Source organism: Melopsittacus undulatus, chromosome 2 (genome assembly GCF_012275295.1).
Source record: "Melopsittacus undulatus isolate bMelUnd1 chromosome 2, bMelUnd1.mat.Z, whole genome shotgun sequence".
NCBI lineage: Eukaryota > Metazoa > Chordata > Aves > Psittaciformes > Psittaculidae > Melopsittacus > Melopsittacus undulatus.
Genome location: NC_047528.1, coordinates 33793140 through 33815458, shown reverse-complemented (window position 1 = coordinate 33815458; position 22319 = coordinate 33793140).

The window sequence follows — 22319 nt, the reverse complement described above, 5'->3', positions numbered from 1 at the left end:
ACAGGTGCACAGATAGATGCATGCACAACTAATTATGCTGTCTCCAGTACTGCACTTAATTTCAAGCAGAGCATGACACACTAAACTCATTGGAACACTTATTATCAATGCTTTAACTGGTAAGTAAAAAATCATTACATATATATTGTGCGGTACATCTTTCAACTGCCAGAAAAACAAATATCTCCTTTATCACAGAATCACAGAATCCCAAGAGTTGGAAGGGACCTCGAAAGATCACCTAGTCCAACCCCCCTGCAAGAGCAGGGTAACCTAGAGTACATCACACAAGAACTTGTCCAGGCGGGCCTTGAATGTCTCCAACATAGGAGACTCCACAACCTCCCTGGGCAACCTGTTCCAGTGCTCTGTCACTCTCACAGTAAAGAAGTTTTTCCTGATGTTAATGTGGAACCTCCTATGCTCCAGTTTACACCCATTGTCCCTTGTCCTACCACTGGATATCACTGAAAAAAGCCTAGCTCCATCATCCTGACACCCACACTTTACACATTTGTAAACACTGATGAGGTCACCCCTCAGTCTCCTCTTCTCCAAGCTAAAGAGACCCAGCTCCCTCAGCCTCTCCTCATAAGGGAGGTGTTCCACTCCCTTAATCATCTTTGTGGCTCTGTGCTGGACTCTTTCAAGCAATTCCCTGTCCTTCTTGAGCTGAGGGGCTCAGAACTGGACACAATATTCCAGATGTGGCCTCACCAAGGCAGAGTAGAGGGGGAGGAGAACCTCTCTTGCCCTACTAACCACACCCTTTCTAATGCACCCTAGAATGCCATTTGCCTTCTTGGTCATAAGGACACATTGCTGGCTCATGGTCATCCTCCTATCCACCAGGACCCCCAGGTCCCTTTCCCCTTCACTACATTCCAGCAGGTCAACTCCCAACCTGTACTGGTATATGTGGTTGTTCTTCCCCACATGCAAGACTCTACACTTGCCCTTGTTGAATTTCATTAAGTTTCTCCCTGCCTAACTCTCCAGCATGTCCAGGTCTCGCTGAATAGCAACACAGCCTTCTGGTGTGTCAGCCACTTCTCCCAGTTTAGTGTCATCAGTGAACTTGCTGAGGGTACACTCAGTTCCCTCATCCAGGCCATCACTGAAAATATTAAACAGCACTGGTCCCAGCACTGACCCCTGAGGGACTCCACTAGTCACAGACCTCCAGCTAGATTCTGCCCCATTGACCACAACTCTCTGTCTTCTTCTTTTCAACCACTTCTTGATCCACCTCACTACCTGATCATCAAGCCCACACTTCCCTAGCTTATCTATGAGAATGCTGTGGGAGACAGTATCAAATGCCTTACTGAAATCAAGAAAAAACACATCTACCACTCTACCATCATCCCTCCACCTAGCTACTTCCTCATAGAAGGCTGTAAGGTTGGTCAAACATGACTTCCCCCTGGTAAAACCATGTTGCCTGTTCTTAATGACCCCCTCATCCTTGATATGTCTAGAGATGGCATCAAGAAGAAGTTGTTCCATCACCTTTCCAGGGATGGAGGTAAGGCTGACCGGTCTATAATTACCCAGCTCCTCCTTCTTGCCCTTCTTATAGACTGGTGTGACATTTGCCATCCTCCAATCCTCAGGCACCTCTCCCGTTTCCCACGACTTACCAAATGACATCTGAGCAATGACCTCTGCCAGCTCCCTCAGCACCCATGGGTGTATTCCATCCAGACCCATTGAATTATAGATGTCCAGATTGCATAGCTGATCCTAACCCAGTCCTCATCTACCAAAGCAAACTCCTCCTTTGTCCTGACTCCTTCTGGGGCTATAGGAATCTGGGGCCCCTGGGGAGAGTCTGCATGAGTAAAGACAGAGGCAAAGAAGGCATTCAGCACCTCTCTATTTGAAGAAGCCCTTTCTATTGTCCTTAACCCAACTAGCAAGATTAAGTTTCAAGGAGGCCTTAGCTGTCCTAATTGCTCCCTACATCCTCTAACAACTGTCCTATATTCCTCTCAGGTGGCCAGCCCCTCCTTCCATAATCCATAGATTCTCTTTTTCCACATGAGTTTGCCCAGCAGTTCCTTGTTTAACCACACTGGTCTCCTAGCTCCCTTACCTGATTTCCTACCCATTGGGACGCTCTGATCCTGACCTTGGAAGAAGTGGTCCTTGAATGCTGACCAACTATCTTGAGCCCCTTTACCACCTAGTACCCTTTCCCATGAGACTTCCCTTAGCAGTTGATTGAAGAAGCCAAAGTTGGCCCTTTGGAAATCCAGAACTGTGGCCGAGCTAGGTATCCTATTCCTCCCACACAGGATCCTAAACTCCACCATCAGCAGCCAAGGCTGCCATTGACAATCACCACTTCAACCAGACCCTCCTTGTTGGTGAATACTAAATCTAGCAGCGCTCCTCTCCTAGTTGGTTTGTCCACCATTTGCATTAAGAAGTTATCATCAGTGCACTGGAGGAACTTCCTAGACTGTGAATGATTGGTTGTGTGAGTCTTCCAGCAAATATTGGGCCTTAACACCATTACTGTCAGCTAAAACTGTTATGATTCACTGCAAAATCTACTCGTGATGGTAAGCATCTCGTGGTAGCATTAATGAGTAATTTGTGGCTGCATTGTTGTGGTTTATACTTATTTCCCAAATTGTGTAAGACAAAGGGCAGGCATTGCAGATCTATTTCATTGTTGTGCTGTACTCCATGTACAAACCTTGCATGGAATTCTTTGGTTATATAAAAAGTGTCTTATTAGATTTCTTAATCAGGATGAAATGTCCTAAGGATTCAATGCCAGCATCCACCCTGGCAATTATTGCTAGATATCTCTAACTCCTTCTTTCAGCACCATGTTTCTTACTCTGCTGATTTTAGGAACTAATTTCAAGCAAGCAAAGGCTTGAGACCAGCAGGATGGCCCTTCTTCAGAATCCAAATAGTAATACAGTCCAGGGAGATTGTCTCCATGATGAAAACCACCAACATATATCCTTACGTGTTGTAAAAGCTTGCTGAGCTGGGATTCAAATTCATTACAAAGAAGATAAAACAGTGGTGCTTGAGGCAGGATGAAACAAGGTCTAAGAAAATAATCAGACCCCTAAAGCAAGCAGACTTAGATGATGTTTTCTGAACTGAACAAGGATCTCTATTAAGTGACTATTCACAGTCATACTTATTGACTGGATAAAAGTAGTGAGAAGCATTTTAAGCACACAGATTGTTCTGGAATATAGGGTCCTACTAACAAGGAGCCAGAAGGAATGAAGACAAAATTGAGATAATGTGGAGCACAGAACACAGAATTACATTCCTTTGTGTGGACTGAAAGATATGGTTGATTGCACTGGATCCCTAGTCTTAGCATTAAAAATCATTCTCACATTTATTACTTTAAGACACACCTATGGGGACAAAAGTGTTTTAGCTTCTAATGGCAGTCAAGTCATTTTATGCATTCATCAGGGAAAGTAGCCTTTTTTCCAGTCCCTAATTGGCTGTTTCTGCAGCTACCTTTTGCCCTTTTCTGCATTCCAGGATTTCAGTTGCCAGTACAGTTACCCATATTAAAAAAGAAAAGTTAGCAAGTCAAGCATGGCAAATCTGAAAACACCTGTGACAATGTGGGTGTAGGTGGAATCAGAAGTTCTCCCTCTGCTGGTGGTTTCCTTGCAGCTGGACACTGGCTGACTGCCACCAGGGCAGGTTTCTCCTCCCAGCCAGGAATATGATCATGTCAGCCAAAATATTTTGTCAGTGTTATGTTCTTAGTGTTGAGGCTCTCCTGGTGTGTCATTTGTATTAAGGATGGATACAGTCTAGAGTTCTTAAAATCTACATTACTTGGAAAGAACTTCCTGATGTGTGTCTTTTTTGTGTGTAAGTCAAGCTTGTTAGCTGCTTCCTGGCTTTTGCCTCAGTTTCCAGACTAGTTGACTCTTTTCCTTTTTTTTTTTTTTTCTCTCTTTCTGAGTCTTCTGCCTGTCTGCAACTCTGATCTCAGTACACAGATGTTTCTCTACTCACATGGCTTGGGCTGGGAGAGAGTTAATTTTCTTCATACTAGCTGGTATGGGGTTATGTTTTGAATTTGTGTTGATAATACAGGGATGTTTCAGATATTGCTGAGCACTGTTTACACAGTCAAGCTTTTTGTGCTTCTGGCACTGTGCCATCAAGTAAGGATAGGAGGTTCTTCCAGCTGGGGGGAGTGAGCAAGTGGTTGTGTATAGCTTAGCTGCTGGATGGTGTTAAATTATGACATCATACTTCAATCTGATTAGATGTAAGCCATCTATAAGCTGATGTCACAGGGCTACACTAGCATGCTAACAAGATACCAAAGGTATGCATATACCTTTCAGTAGCATTCTTTAGGACACATCACTGTTTTTTTGCACATATGCAGTTCCAGAGTTGACCTTTTACCTGGCCAGCTAGAAAAGACTTTTCATCTGTCTAATCTATCTTTCTTTTCAGTAAAACTTTTTAAACTTGGACAAAAAGACAGTCAATCCAAAAAATTGTTATGCCGTTGGAGACCCAGGAAAGAAAAACAGGCCTTTCTGCCTCATCATGTTAAACACAGAGTACTTGGTATAGACATTTCATTGGTATTACAGTCTTAGTTTATTCAATAAAAATATCCATATATAGGCTAATGGTTTTTCCAGTTTCTTCTTTCTTTGGTGAATAACAAAAATGTCAATAGGTTTGATATTGTCACTGGGAAGCAATAAACTCAGAGTGTTTGTTATACCTTGATGATATGCACATCTGTCTCTACAGAACTTCAGTTACACATTGACAAAGTTAAGCAATACAATAATAAATAGCAATAAACTAGTAAAACAGTTGTAATATGATTGCATAATGCATACTGGAAAAGTAAGTTCATCCTAGGCATTTTTTGGCCATGAAAAACAGCCTCTGCTGATAAAGCAGAAAAAACTGTGACAACAGTTATTCTTTTATCTCTCATTACTCTCTTCTTTTTGAGGGGACTTACTTCTTTATATTAGGAGAAGCTTCCTAAATAAAATTGTAAAAAATAGCTTGCCTTAAAAACCCAGGATCCCCTGACACTAACAGCACAATCTCCCTTTATCTTCAATGAGCTGAGTGGAAGAAAGAAAAAAGTCAAGAATCAACACATTGTCTTGGACAACTAACATCAGACATTGGAACAGGGACTGTGCATCACTCTTAAACAGCCTTAGGGGAGAACATTACAAAATTACAAAGCATTAAAACAGTCAGCAAACTGACTAGTAGAGATGTGGCCTCCCCCTGTTACAGTGGAAAATACTACTTAAAACTGCAAAGATGAAAGACCTTTTAATCTATTGAAGTAAGATTCAAGTGAAATGTTATAGAGAAACTTGCTATAATTCTGCAGATATTTAGTTCTGCTTATGGCATTAATACCATCAAAAGAACCCTCAGAAACTAAAGTAGAAATGGCAAGAAACTGGCTTTAACAAAATAAATATTTAATTTGTAGGTGGCCAAATTATTACTTGTAGGTAGAATGTGACCCACATTCAGCAGCTCTGCAATGCAGCCTGCAGCAGTTTTATTACTTATTGGAAACATACTGCTTATAGACGACCACAAATCCCAGGACACACTACTGCTGCAAAAACAGATACTCTTCTTATCCCTCCCCTGGCCCAGAACTAGATTGATCAAACTTGAGTTACTGTATGCTGAGAGCCACAGGCTTTCCAGATTATCACTGCTACCCTCTTTTCATAGCAGCCATTAGCTACTCTGAATAAGTTTTAACTCTTTTGTAGTTTTGGAATGCAAGGCTTTACTGGGATGATGTTGCTTCACTCATGGCATAGGGAGTGATTTTCTTCAAGATTTTGTCTTCTGAACTTCTGGTTACATTGTGGGAGGGAAAAAGAGCAAAACAAAAACCAGCCTTCAAATTAATTTCCACTTGCATAGCAATGCTATCCTCCAAGACCAAGAAAAACACATTGGTTAGGAGTTACTGGTGACTAGGAATCACCTCTATGGCAAAAGTGACCCCTTAGACAGGCAATGTCATGATGGTGGAATTTTGACCAATGACAGTAGATATTAGACAAGTTTTGACTAATTCTTTTCTCTCAAAAAGAAAAGCAAAGAAAAACAAAGAAAACCCTTCTTAGCCCTAGCCTTTGTTACCTGAGGATTCGCTTCACTTGAGCATTAGATCTAGACACATAAGCAGCAAGGTGCTCTCTAATACAGCATTCTAACTTCTTTTTTTAATCCCCAATTCATAATTCTGGGATTTGATAAACTGAAGATTGCTTTCCATGGCAGAAATAGTCATTTAGTTGAAAAAAAAGTCATCAACATTTTAAGATATAAGACAAAATTTTATTACTGTGCAGTAGTATAAAGTTTTACTTGGAGACAACCTACCTCAGAACTTCCTGGTGCACGTGGTACCAACCTCTGTCAGCGAAAGGACTGCAGAACAATATATCTGAGCAGGGCTGTGAGACTGTGATGACTGAGCCAGTCACCTGAGTACACTTTACTCAGCCTAAGCATCTGTAAAATTTCTAGGTATTTCCATTCAAATACTTTATCCCCCAAAGCTATATCCTTTGCTAAATCTGTTTTTTTTAAGGAGATTTTTTGTACTGCAGCGAGCTCAGGTAGAAAGTGGTCAGTAGATGAATTTATAGCTTTGGGCTGCTTTGATATTTTTGTCTTGCTTATGTAGTCTCTCTCTGGTAAAAGAAACATGTACCTCTAAAAACCACCTAGATAGTGAAAGAGCAGGCAAAGAGGATGAGAAGAAAACCCCAAAACATCCTGCTATTCTACCAGTTTTATCTCCTTCAGTTTTCTCTCTTCACTTTTGTGATGCCTGCTTCTATTTGCTACATTTCGTTTATCCTTACATTCCTTCTCTATGGTTTCTCAGTGTGTGAATATTTGAAATGCCCTCAAGGTGCATATACAGCCTTGTATATTCAATTCAATTCCATTATGTTTGTAGATTTCACTCCTGAAGTAATATACTCTGCAGCATGTGGTGAAACAATAAACTTTGCAGGCCTGTGGTGCATTCTGAAAACTTTAATATTATCATTACTGATGTACCTGTCTCAAATAGCTCAGGATTTTAAAATCACCCCAGCTTTGTTCTGACCATCATTTTTTTTTCTTTTTTTTCTTTGTATTTTTTTTTAATAGTATATTGCATCAAGCTGATGCAAAGACTCAAATCCTCGTTTATTATCACCAAGCCCTTTTTATCCCCTTGCTCCGTACTTTCCCAACCTGCACGTAAATCAAGATCATTGGCCACTGTGAAACTGTCCAGGTAAATAGTCCAACCACAATGCTGCAGACCCTCTCACACGCCCCACATCCTCTGGCCTCCAACTGAGATTCCCACCACAACTACATCCTGGCCCACCCTCCAAGGCTTGCTTGTTTACCTTTCCTGTACTTCGAGATTCCAACTCATCGCCCCAGGGCTTGTCAAGCACCAAGGCCTCAGAGCTCATTCCCAAACTCTTTTTCATGCAAATCTTATCACCTTCAGTCCCCACAGTATATATGTACATGGTATATAATAGCCCATGGTTTAGTATCTGTACACTAACCCCATGTTTAGCATTGGTTTATTGTAATAATGCCATTAAATTGTGACATTTTTAGTCATTCCATACTTATACTACAGAAGCAGCTCTTAAAAAAGGACTAGGAAAGTTACTGTTACTGCTGTTATTTCTGTTTTTCAGGAGCTTCCACTGTGCATGATGTAGTTTTCAAACATAAAACAGAAAGTCTTTATACTTATGTGGTCTCCATTATCATGGAGTTTGATCACCTCACAAACAATTAATTTATCTTCACAACAGAGATCCCTTTGAGATATGCAAGTGCTATTATTTTCACTGGATATTTCAGGAATAAGGATTATAATGTGACAGTCAGGACAACAAGACAAAGCAATTAGTCACCTAATAATTCATATGGGAATTTCTAGGGAACTTAGACACCTAACTCTCAAAGGCATTTAGAAATCTCATCTTTATGTAAACACCTTTCTGTATGGGTGAGGTTTGTGTTACATATGATCTAACTATAGATTAAGTTAGTTGAATTCTATCACTGAGAGAGAGATCTTTCATAAATTTTGGAGCTTAAATACATATCTTGATACAACAACCTATTTTACAAGTTTTTAACCTATTTTACAAGGACAATTAGTCCTTCAGGGTGCTTTTTTCTTTCTATTTCAGAATTAGGCTAACTGGGGATGTTCAGCCTGGAGAAGAGAAGGCTGCATGGACACCTCATAGCAGCCTTCTAGTCCTTGAAGGGGGCCTACAAGGATGCTGGTAAGGGACTATTCATTAGGGATTGTATTGCTAGGACAAGGGGTAACAGGTTGAAACTCAAACAGCAGAGGTTTAGACTTGATATAAGGAAGAAATTCTTTCCTATGAGGGTGTCGAGGTACTGGAATGGGTTACCCAGGGAAGTTGTGAGGTGTCCCTGCCCATGGCAGGGGGGTTGGAATTAAATGATCTTAATGTCCTTTCCAACCCTAACTATTCTATGATTCTATGATCAGCTTGAAATTAGATTATAGAAGTTAGATGAGATGAATTCAACTCTAACTGACTTATCTGAGATTGTATGGAAAGAGTGCAGCAGAAGAGGGAGGCTCAAGAGGACCTTTTCTGAAGCCTCACATGTTTCAGTTGTGTGTTTGTGTGAGTTCTCACTATCTTCAAAACTGTAACATCCAGATAAACAATTTCTTTAAGTGGATCTATGTGAGGATTTGAAAACTGAAATAAACTATAAATGAACAAGCATGATGACTTTGGGGGGATATACTTACTGACCACTTTATACAGCAGGTATGCTTACATGACTGTCACAGTGCATTCAACTTAAAATATAACTTCTTCTGTTTCTCTCCCTCATCATTTTACACACTTAAACTTTATCTTTTATGAATTCAGATTATTTTAATTTTTAAAAAGACTTTAAAGAACACAGAAAGACAGCATGGATAGAGGAATATTTGTGTTACTGACATGGTGAAATGTCACAAACAATAAATAAAAAATACTTGTGACAAACTACTGCCTCCTCCCCCCCCTCCCAAAAAAAAAACAAACAAACAACCCTGCCAAATAAGCTAGACAAAATATTCTAATATTTTTCCTCCTTGTTAAGCTTTAAATTTCATTTTCACTTTTTGTTTTATTGATTTTATATGGACAGAAGTCAGATACAATGGTGATGGGCAGCTGTCCCCGGTTAAGCAGTAGCAGTAATTTTTCTCCTTCTTAGTAGCTGGTGCAGTACTGTGGTTTTGAATTTCAGCCTAGGAACAGCGCTGATAACACCGATGTTTTTAGTTGCTGCTCAGTAATGTTTACTCTGACCAAGGACTTTATCAGTCTCATACTCTTCCAGGGAGGAGGGGAAGCTGGGAGGAAGCAGAGACAGGACACCTGACCCAAACTACCCGAAGAGGTATTCCATACCACAGCACACCATGCCCACTCTATAAACTGGGGGCAGTTACCTGGAAACACTAGATCACTGCTAGGATTGGGTTGGGTATTGGTAAGTGGGTGGTGAGCAATTGTATTCTATCCCCTTGTTATTTCCCTTATCATTATTATTATTGGTGGTAGCAGTAGTGGTTTGTGTTTTACCTTAGTTACTGGACTGATCTTATCTCAGCTTGTGAGAGTTACATTCTTTCTGGGAGCAGTGGGAGGAAGGGGGGAAGTGAGCAAACAGCTGTGTGTTTGTTGCTGGCTAGGCTTAAATCACGACAGCAGCATAAAAACTAAAATAAAAAAATGACCAAAATATACACATACAATTTAATTCCATATAGAACTTCTAGGATCAACAGCTGAAAATTCTTTCCAGTTCTGAAGCACTCTATGGCTTTATTCTTTGATTTCTATTCTAATTTTTACTAAACGTATATTTTTTAAAAAATTATTGGTGTAATGCCAAATCAAGGACAATCTTTGTTAATAATTTTATATTTTTTTTTTTAATCCAAAGCACATGATGACTGCAATTCATTTTCTTATGTTTTCTTTCTAACTTTACCAATTCTTTCAATGCAATGGTTTGCACTGTTATGCTGTAAGTAACATAACTGTTTTTTTCTCAATGTCTACTTAATTTTAAATTTACAGTACTTCATCATCATTTCTTACATTTACTATTCTATATATCCAGTCTGTAATTCAGGATGGTGTTATTATACAGGAATTGGTAGATTTCAGTCCAAGATCTTTGATTCTTTAATACTTTCTTCAGAACTTCTATACTTATTGCATCTTAACCCTCTGAGAGTGCTGGCCAGGATGTATTTATGCATTGACAATAATGTACTGAAGTAGGCATGGTTTGTATTACTTAAATATTGATTAAGTGCAAGTTTATTTGACGTGGAAAGCTGGAATACTGTAAACTGCGTGACTGTAAGAAAGCAAATGATTGACCATATGATTAGAACTTCAGTTTTCTTTGGCTAAGAAAATAACAAAGACAAAATACGCAAATGTATAAGAAAAAAAAGATGTAAGAAAAAGATGTTGGGAACTTAGGCCTGAATACACCCAACCTAGCTTTTAGCTCTTACATACGATGTCTAAATGCAGTTGCAGTCAATTCAAGTTCTCTCCATGGGAGATAGATAGGGAGGCACCTCTAAATGGTGATGTAGACTGAAAACCCCTTTGGAGATATTTCTCTCTCCCCATTGATTATAAAGAAAGTCTGAACTGACAGTTTCCTAAACAGAATCTCAGCAAAGCTTTTCAATTTAGGTAGGAGGAACTGAGGCTCCAGGGGATGCTTCAACGTTTATAATGAATAACTGAAGAAGGACTGAATAAAGGAAAGTATTCATTGAAAGAGAAAAAAAAACCCCAAACCCTCCAGTCAATAGGTGTTCACTGGATAATTAATCTAAAGACCCAATAAAAAAAGTTAATTTCATTCTCTCCAGATATTTCCTAATGAAAGCTTGTCACCAAAAGCATTTATCCTGTGCTGACTAAACTCTTTTAGACTTGTGCTGGAATTTGGAAAGGGGTTGCAGCAGATAAATCTAAAGGTTCTTAGGGAATATTTAGTCCTTCTGAACTGATCTTGATTCAGTTCCTCTGGGTCAGGGATTTTAAAAGGAAGAAGACAGAAAACCAGATAATTGTCTTTAAACCTGCAAAATGGCTGTAGCTCATTTTCTGTAATTGCAGTTTTGAGATATGTTTTAGTTCTGTCTTGCTGACAGAATTATTTTTTACAGATGGTTTTATTTCTAGAAGTAGCATTTTAGAATCAAAGGGCAAAACTCTTTTATGAAAAAAATTGCTTTTATTAAATAAAACACTTGCTCTTGAATTGAAATATTTAATAAAGTCATACCACAGATTACTCTGTTTATTTTTTAATAGCTGCTTTCATTTTTTAATCTAGCTGTCTAAAATAGCAGATTGACTATAAACTGCTACTGTTGAGCTTTTGAATATTCAGTGTGATGCAGTGAAGACCTAAGATGTATTTTCATGGGTTCCTACTCTCATCGAATTTCCACCATTTACAAATCATAACTTTTGATGACAAGATACTCTGTCTTTGCTCAAAGCACAAATTATTGCCATATTAATTATTCACTGTTGCTATTGCGGTTCCATATCATGGCTATAATTTCATTGTGGTAAGCATTTTGAATGCTCATATATACACACATACATAAAGCAAATATACAGTCCTTCTAAATGCAATATACAATTACTTTGAACTACAATTATAGTCTTAAAATATCAAATGTATTCTTTCCTGTCTCTACCCCTCAATAATTATTTCATCAGATGTTACCCTGTCCTAACATTCATATTTTCCTCACTTAGGTACTGTTTGCTACTTCCTCTGTGTTAGTCAATCCGAAATTACAAACAGTTTAATGAGTATTTTTGAATTATGGCTAGTGATGTGTACTCACATTTTCTTGTCTATTGATGCTTCTATTTCAATCTGTAAGTTTATTTTGATTTTTATTTGTCAGACAGTGGATGTATAGTGATTTTTTTTTATTTTTCACAGTTTGTTATATATAGTACACTTTAACGTATATGTTAAATAATTGCTTTTCTGTAATTTCTGTTATATTCAGAGATGACTAGATAGCTATAGAGAAATATAAAACACACACATATATATATAATATTTTTAATACCTACTATAATGAAAATTTTGAAAGCTAGAGAGTCAGATTTACACAGGTATTAATATTTTGGGAAATTCACCTGTGTCCTGGGTTCAGCAGTAGCAGTAATTTTTAATCCTTCTTGGTAGCTTGCACAGAGATGTGTTTTTGACTTTTGGTCTGGGAATGGTGCTGATAGCAGCGATGTTTTTAGTTGTTCCTCAGTAATGTTTATGCTGACTAGGGACTTTCTGAGCCCCATGCTCTGCCAGGGAGGAGGGGAAGCCGAGAGGAAGAAAAGACATGACACCTGACCCAAACTACCCAAAGAGTTATTCCATACCATAGCATGTCATGCCCAGGATGTAACTGAGAGTTACCCGGAAGGGCTAGTTGACTGTGGGGTTGATACGCTGGAGGGAAGGCACGCCATCCAGAGGGACCTTGACATGCTTGTGAGGTGGGCTGATACCAACCTCGTGAAGTTTAACCATGACAAGTGCAAGGTCCTACACCTGGGTAGAGCAATCCCAGGTACAGCTACAGGTTGGGCAAAAAGGAAATTCATGGTAGTCCTGCGGAGAAGGACTTGGCGGTGTTGGTCGATGAGAAAATGAACCTGCGCTGTCTTCAGTGTGCTCTTGCAGCCCAGAAAGCCAACCATGTCCTGGGCTGCATCAAAAGGAGCGTGACCAGCAGGTCATAAGAGGTGATCCTGCCCCTCTACTCTGCTCTTGTGAGACCTCACTTGGAGTATTGTGTTCAGTTCTGGTGTCCTCAACATAAAAAGGACATGGAACTGTTGGAACAAGTCCAGAGGAGGGCTATGAGGATCATCAGGTGCTGGAGCACCTCCCATATGAAGATTGGCTGAGAAAGTTGGGGCTGTTCAGCCTGGAGAAGGCTGCGTGGAGACCTCATAGCAACTTTCCAGTATATGAAGGGGGTGTATAGGTATGCTGGGGAGGGACTATTCATTAGGGACTGTAGTGACAGGACAAGGGGTAACAGGTTAAAACTTAAACAGGGGAGGTTTAGATTGGATCTAAGGAAGAAATTCTTTACTGTAAGGGTGGTGAGGCACTGGAATGTGTTACACAGGGAGGCTGTGAATGCTCCCTCCCTGTCAGTGTTCAAGACCAAGTTGGAGGAAGCATTGCATGGCATGCTTTAGTGTGAGGTGTCCCTATCTATGGCAGTGGAGTTGGAACTAGATGATCTTAAGGTCCTTTCCAACTGTAACTATTCTATGATTCTATGATTTTGAAATTTGAACTTTTTTTTCATCATTGTTAACTGTGGTAGGCAACTTTTTAGGAACAGAATCACAGAATGAGAGAATGGTTGAGGTTGGAAGAGATCTCTGGAGGTCATTTGTCTAGCCACTCTACTCATGAAGAGCTTGTTGCCCAGGACCATGTCCTGGAAGTTTTTGATTATCTCCAAAAAGGGGGAAATAAAAAAATATTTCCTAATGTTGTGATGGCTTCTCACATGTTTCAGTCTGTGTCCATTGCCTCTGGTCCTGTTACTGAGCACCACAGAAAATAGCCTGGTTCTGTCTGGGCCTTCTCTTCACTAGGCTAAGCAGTCCCAGCCTCTCTCAGACTTTTCTTATAGGACAAATGCTCCCACTTCTTAACCATATTTGTGGCAATTTTATGGGCTCCTTCCAGTATGTCCATGTCTCTCTTTTACTGGGGAGATCAGCACTGGATACAGAACTCAGGGCCTCACCAGTGCTGAGCAGAGAACAAAGGTCATCTCCATCAACTTGCTGTCAACAGTCCTCTGAATATGGCCCAGAATTATATCAGTCTTTGCTGTATAGGCACATTTTGTCTAGTGTTCAATTTGGTGTCCAGCAAGATCACCAGGTCCTTTTCTGTAAATCTGAAAAGTATCTTGTTCTCTACAATTTGAATCATTTCTTGAAGGTATCTGCCTTGTACCATTAGTTGCAGCAAAAAATATAACACAGCTAGCATGTATAATAATGTGGGATGTGTCCACCTTTATGTGTGCAATCCGGAAGCTGTAAGAAAATGTTAATCTATAGTGGAATAGATATTCTACAGCAGCTCACTGGAAACTCACTTTAAAGATACATTTTCTTTATTTATGGTGTAATACTTCCTTAGGTATAAAATAAGAATCCATTTATAAGCTAGTCATGCATTTCTGAGCTATTACTGAGTAATTATTTCTCCATAGTTCCACCTGTAGGCAAGTTCTAAATGCAAGAAGTACTTACATATCTTTTTGGAATAATATAGTTGAAACAATATAGCCATGACCCAACCTAATTAGCTATATAAGAAGGGCCTGAGAATCCAGAGCTTTTCCTCTGGATTCGTAGATACAGACATTGATAGGACCTATAGGTGTCTGAGGTAGAAATAGATATGGAAAGCCAGCAAGCAGCATGTTCCTCAGAGAGAGAAATCCTGCCTACAACAGAAAGCTCAGCATAGAAATGACGAGCAAGGAAACTGTCAGTTCCTGTTTGCTTCTGCTTAATTTAGGAAAACAAGACTTCGTGCACATTCCATGGATGTAAATTGGATAGCACCAAAATTCACTTCATGGTGGAAACTTAATAGTAAGACTTGAATGCTTACTGTCTGTCATCAACAACATAGAAGTGAATAAAATAACCTACTATGTTGGTTTAGTTCAATGTTACAATGTCTTGAAAGAGTTGAGAAGGAAAGACAAAGACAGGGTATGTTGTTACTGAGCTTTTCACAGAAAGAAAATAGTCCAAGACAAGGACATAAATTTCTAAGTAATGGTGGTCTTCCCTAGATAACAGAAAATTATAAGCCTTAGGAAAAGATAGACAGATTATAGGCTGTTAGGAAGAGGCTTTCCTGAGAATGCTTTGGCTTAAGGAAACAATCATTTGTTTACTGGGTTCTTAAATGCCCTGTGCTGAGACCATAGGACATCGGTGCTAGTGACATCAATCTATTATGAGCATATAAAAACTCCACTCTGACAAAAGCCTGCGAGAAGTGGCTGCTTGTAGCTTAAGTCCTGCAGAGGTGATTCAAAGGCATCATCTATACAAGTTTCCACTGTTCTATGCCTGTTGTTTCTGGTCCTCTGTCTTCCTGAGTCAGGGAGCTGGAGGCAATGCACCTGTTTGCTTGCAGTTCCCATATGTGAAACTTCAAGTGTGGTGCTGGCAGGAAGGAAGTGGAAAAGGAAATACGATTCAAACCCAGAAATGAGGCTGAAAACCAGGTTACATACTCGGAATTCAGATTGTCATACTCCCTTAAGCATGAGTTCAAATGTAACAAAAAAGATCAGGAGCTTTCCAAGATTAATCTTCGTCAGTGGCAAAAGCCCCCTCTTTGTCTATGATAGTCTAACTGAAGACTTCTGATACCACTAGCTAAGAACATGTAAAATCATCGATGCATGACACACAGGACTGAGATTAGCCTTCCATTGTACTTACTGCATCTGCTATTGACATCCACTTTAGAGATCTCTCAGAAATTCATGTTTGGGTTCATTTACCTTCTGGATGGTGTATAACAAACCTCGGAGAAGGAAAGATATTAACTGAAGAGACAGCAATATAATACAATATATGAGTAATTTTTACCCCCAAAAGGTTTATTTGTATACCTGAACATGGCTTTGATTCTGATTTAGGGATTACTATTAGCACTTAATTTTGTCAAGATGCAGTGGTGATAACTCTGTGGACTGCTACAACTTCAGGTGAGAAAACAGATTGAACAGTGTAAGAGGCAATTCATTACACTATGAAGACAAACACATTTCAATGTAACTTGTAACTACAGACACTTGCTTACACTTAATTTTTATTATCTATTGCTTATTACCAGAGTAAAAAAAAAAAAAAAATCTATGTGTTATTTTATCAAAATGTGAGCAGGCATTTTTCTAAACTGTTCCTTGAAGACCCTTTAACTGTCTTCTTTCATTGTTAACATACTCAAGGAAGTTATTAATGAGTACTGGAAAACTGCACACATGCCATAAGAAAAGTGACCAAAGGGAAAGAGACAACAGTAAGTGAAATTCATTGACTGGGGGGGGGGGGGTTGTGAGGAAAAAAACCAGTCAAGGACAATTTTACTTAGACAAATTAGCAGGATAAGATCTACAGGAAAATAAATGAGGAAGCTGAGAAAGAAACAAATGAGAAATAAAACAAAACCCCACAGGGCAAAGCCATGCTTGTGGTGAAGGGAGACAGTAGTATATATTTTAAAGGCACAAGAGAAGAAGAATTTTGCGTACACTTTCACCTATATGGTGATATAAGTAAGTCTAGAAGTTTGTCTGCTGTTATGCAAACATAGAACCTATCCTCTAAACAATATAAGTCATAAAATCATCACTGAGCTTCTCATGAGTTAACAAGTTTCAACTATGAAAATTAGTTTTCCAGTGATAAATCTCCTAAATAATTCAGTAGTCTGATGTCTCTATTTAAACCAACAGCAGTTGCACAAGTGATAGGATTACTGAGTCCTAATACAGATAGAAAGCAAAAAGATTACCTTGTAAAAGACATTTCATGCTGGACTGGTGGAAGAAAGCAAGGTGTGGGGCAGGTTTATGAGGCTGGTAAAACAAGGGGCAATGGAGAAGTTGTGGCTTGGGAGATTCAGACTGAATTTTTGGAAAACTGTCATCCTAGGAGGGCTGGGAAACACAGGGAAAGACTTAATGAAGCTGTGCTATTGTGGTCTTTGGGGTTGTACAAGACCTGCCCAGTCTGGCCAAAAATTGACAGTTCTGCTGTGAAGGGGAGGTCAGACTAAATGACCTCCAGAGGTCTGTGCCAACCCCCATTTTTCTTGTTATCTAATTGTCTGCTTATACAAAAACTTTTATTTTGAAATAACTGATGTTGACTATGTGATGCAATAATAGGGATCTCTTAAAATACAGCAGTAAACAAAAGAAACTGTGGAACATAGAAAAGGTGAACGGAAGAATTTAGGGTTATTTTTCCAAATCCCTGTTTGTTTTTCTGGTGGTTTTTTGTTTTGTTTGGTTTTTTTTTTTTTAATTATATCACATAAATCTGAAGAGTGCACATTTCAGGACCCCAAACAGTGCCCCAGTTATAGAATCATACAATGACTAGGGTTGGAAGGGATCTTAAAAATTACCTAGTTCCAATCCACAGGGGACACATTCCACTAGATTATGTTTCTCAAAGCCCTTTCTGGCTTGGTCTTGAACACTGCCAGGGATGGGACAGCCACAGCTTCTATGGGCAACCTGTTCCAGTATCTCACCACCCTCACAGTAAAAAATGTCTTCATAATAGCTAATCTAAATCTACCTTCTTTCAGCTTAAAGCCTTTCCTCCTTGCCCTATGACTATAAGCCCTTGTAAAAAGTCCCTATCCACAATACATAATATTTCTTCTGTAAACAGAGTAAGCCACTAGCAGAGTGTATACCTGTTATGTGCCTATCTCATTTCCTGAGGCAAAAGTGAAGAATTCAGCTCTTGTATCCTATTTGTCTCTCCTGTCTCTTCTCTGTCGTTAGAATATACTTCTCCGATTTCTTGCTGTGCTTCTTGCTGAGGATCCTGATTCTTTATGCCTAACATTCTGTCCTCCAAAAACACTACAGCAGCAGCATTAGTCACTTCAGGACAAAGTGCTCTTGGATACAGCACATTGTTTTCTTCAACAGACAAATAAAATGTATGGTATAGCCAAGACTGCTTTTGCAGTAACTTTGGATGCCTCTGACCTCCTCCAGCCTAATTGGAAAGCAGCCCATAGGTAGTGGCTGATTTACCCTTTGTATAGACATTTAAAATCATGCATTGCAAGTTCAAAATACCACTTGTCTGATTTTAGGAGGTGGGGTAGGGTGGACTGTAATTTTTATGAGTGCTTTCTAAATTTTACATATAAGTCATTATTCCTTTTATATGAGAAAAAATATTTTTTTCTTCATTTTCTTTGCTGTGTTTCAGAAAATGTCTGAATTGGGGCTACTATAATCTGTGGGAGATTTTGCCAAATATTGTTCATACTCAATTCTGTGGAATATTATGCAATTTATTAGTAATTTCTTCAGGCAATTTCACTAACATTTACAAATCCTAGCAAATGTCATAAAACTTTCCTGACTCTAGTAAGATGCTCTGGGTAATTCTGGCTTTTTGTTTTTGACAAGTCTTGGTGTTTAAAACCATTGCATTTATAAAATATTTTTTATTCCCACAAACTTCTCTGTCTCTTTATTTATGATACCTCCAGAAAAATCTTTCTCTTCACATTGAAGGCAGGATTCATCCCACATAACTCTGGCTACCTAAAAGTTAGACATCAAGTCTAAGCTAGTCACTAAGGCTGAGAAATAGTCTACAGCTGAGAAAAAGTAAGAAAGGGAGGGAATGATTCATCCTACAAGTCTTGGACAGCTATTTCAAGATGGCACGAAATTTCCTCTGGGAGTGCCTGGTTATTTCCTCCAGTGATCACATATGGTGCTGCTCACTCAGCTTCAGAGAAGGTAATGTTAAGTGCAGTAAGTCTTTTCCTTGGATGTCATTTCTAGGCTGCTTAAGATGACTTCACACCAGCAATTTCTGTGAAATGAATACAGATTCTTCTGTGACTAATAATTAAGGCATTTTACATCTAGTGATGTAAAGATGCTTCATTTTTAGTTTTCTTATTGCAGCAGTATTTGAAGAATATTGTGTGCTTGCTGTGAAAAATGAGGGTAATTGTGGTTAGTGGCTCCCTGAATTTAAAACCTTAGACACATTTTTTTTTTAATTTAACATTTTTTAAACTATCATGTAAATTCTTCCTTTTCAGGTAAACACTGTGGAAGAGGCTCTTTTCAAGATGTTTGCTGATAAATATTTGTATAAAAACAACATGCAGTGGGACAGCATAAAATTTATATTTTATTAGAGTCATAAAATCATAGAATGGTTAGGCTTGGAAAGGACCTTAAGATCATCAAGCTCCATCCCCACTGCCATGGGCAGGAACATCTCCCAGTAGACCAGCTTGCCCAGGGCCCTGTCCAATCTGGCCTTGAGCACTGCCAATAACAGATCCCTCATAACTTCCTTGGGCAGCCAGTTCCAGTGTCTCACAACTCTCAGTAAAGAGACTCTTCCCAATACCTAACCAGTTTAAGTTTGAACACATTACCCCTTCTCCTATAACTACAGTCCCTGATGAAGACTCCCTCTCTGGCATCCTTGTAGATATTCAGATATTGGAAGGCTGCTGTAAGGTCTCCACGCAGCCTTCTCTTCTACAGGAAGAACAGCCCCAATTTTCTTAGCAGAGTCCATCTATTGTTTTGTGTTTGCGTTGTGCCTTATGTACCATTTGTTGTGTTTGAGCTTAGCCTGGGACTTGTAGGCGTTGCCTCAGTGTGAAACTCCTTAAGACTATTGTCAGTTCTTCTGACTAGTGATTAAAAATATCAACATTAAGTTAAGATATATTTGGAAACATGCTCCCCATGCTCCTTTAACAAAAACCACTCTGTCTTGTACACTGTTTCAGTCAAAAGATTCAGCTCAGAAGAAGAAACTATGTATTCTAGTGGCACTCTAAATTATGGTGTTATGGTTTAAGCCCAGACAGTAACTCAGAACCATGTAGCAGCTTGCTCACTCTCCTCTGTCCCCTCTTCCTCCCCCCTGATCCCAGAGGGATAGGGAGGAAAACAGAAAGAATGTAACTCCCACGGGTTGAGATAAGATCAGTCCAGTAACTAAGGTATAACACATCACTACTGCTACCACGAAGATTAATAATGATAAGGGAAATAACAAGGGAAGAGAATACAACTGCTCACCACCCACTGACCAATATCTAGCCCAACCCCAGCAATGGTCTAGCCCTTCCAGGTAGCTGCCCCCAGTTTATATAGTGTGCATGATGTGCTGTGGTATGGAATACCTCTTTGTTAGTTTGGGTCAAGTGTCCTGTCTCTGCTTCCTCTCGGCTTCCTCTCCTCCCTGGCAGAGCATGAGACTGAGAGAGTCCTTGGTCAGAGTAAACATTACTGAGCAGCAATGAAAAATGTCAGTGTTATCAGCGCTGTTCCCAGGCTGAAAGTCAAGACCACAGCACTGCACCAGCTACTAAGAAGGAGAAAAATGACTGCTACTGCTGAACCCAAGACACATGGTGTCCTGGATTCAGCAGTAGCAGTCATTTTTATTCCTTCTTGGTAGCTGGTGCAGCGCTGTGTTTTGACTTTCAGACTGGGAATGGTGCTGATATCACCTATGTTTTTAGTTACTGCTCAAATGTTTACTCTGGCCAAGGACTATCTGAGCTTCATGCTCTGCCAAGGAGGAGGGGAAGCCGAGAGGAAGAAGAGACATGGCACCTGACCCAAACTACCCAAAGAGGTATTCCATACCACAGCACATCATGCCCAGGATGTAACTGAGAGTTACCCGGAAGGGCTAGTGCTCTGGGAGGTTGGAGAAGGTATCAGTCAATGCTTGTTCGGGCAGGGTAGGGTGAGTTATTGGTCAGCGGGTGGTGAGGTGTTGTATTCTCTTCACTTTTTATTTCCTTTATCATTATTATTGTTATTTGTGGTAGCAGTAGTGATTTGTGTTATACCTTAGTTATTAAACTGTTCTTAACCCGTGGGAGCTACATTCTTTTGATTCTCCTCCCCAAAACTCCAGGAGTTGGGGGTGATGGGAGGGGGAGTGAATGAATGAGCTGTGTGGCTGGGTTTAAACCACGACACATGGTAACAGTGTAGAATTTATGGGTTGTATAAAATGATTTTTTACATTTTTGATCAAGGTTAATTTTCAACCTTGTGTAAAAAAAAAAAAATTGCCAAGAGTTAAAGTAGCTCCATGCAAAGATTTAGGAGTAGTAAAAGACATTTAGAAACATGGTTGTTTAGATATCATTATTAATCATATTTAAGAGGATAGCAGTGACATAGACAGTGATAGCACCTTATCTTTTTCCTATAGTCAGTGGTTCTAAGTTGGAAAGTTTGATGAATTTTTTTGGATGGAGTTTTTCTCTCATAAAAATCTCAGAATAGTAATTTTCAAAATGTCTTTCTTTTATTTTCATTTGGTTTTTCTGTTTATTTCCAAAACATGTTAAAAAAAAATCAAAATGCAAAGCACTGCTTGACTGTTTCTAAATATTGTTTGTTTGGTTTTTTTTTATTCAACTATTAAAATAACTGTACACAAGGTTGTGAATGCGATAAGCAAGTGGATCTTATGAGAATAAAATACTTATTTCATCCTGGAACATTTATTCTCTTTGTAAGATGCATTTAGGTTTTTAGGGATTGGTCTGATTGAATAATATTGAATATTTTATATTTACCAACTTTGCAAAAACATTTAAAGTCAAAATACGACCATCGTTCACTTCAAAATGCTCACTACGATATCTGAAGGGGAGAGAAATCAGTCAGGATCCAGTTATTATCCTTGTTGTGCGATGTATTCATAGCATTTGCAGAGATACAAAAAAACTATTTATCTGGCCCTCATCAATCCCTGGACCAAATTAATTTTACCTAACAAATCCTTGTATAAGTTTCATTAGTATACCTTGAATGCATAGTTCTGTGGTGACCTATACCAAGCGATACACTGGGCACTGACTCTCATAAAATTTATTTGCTTCTTATAAAGTCTATCTTTCTCCCTAGTCACAACATAAATCCTTTCATAGATTAGATATCCTCCCTTCTGAAGTCTGGGTTACAGATTAATGCATTCAGTTCTGTCATACAAGGTGCCTCAATATTACTAAACAATGAGAAAAATCTCCTGGTAAATATGACAACAAATATTTATTCTTATTTGTCATGCCAAGAAGGAAATAATTTAGTTAAGTAGAAAATGTAAATCAAAAGATGACACACTCTTCCCTTCTATGATGATGATGACCATGATGATGACTTTGGCTTTCATGATTATTTGTATCATAGTGATACTGCAAGAACATAAGATAGAATCTTTCTAACTGGGAATACATGAAAAACGTAGTTGGTGGCTACACACTGTCCTTGATATTAGTGTTCTATGGGCCTAAATGATACAGGGAGGCAGGTG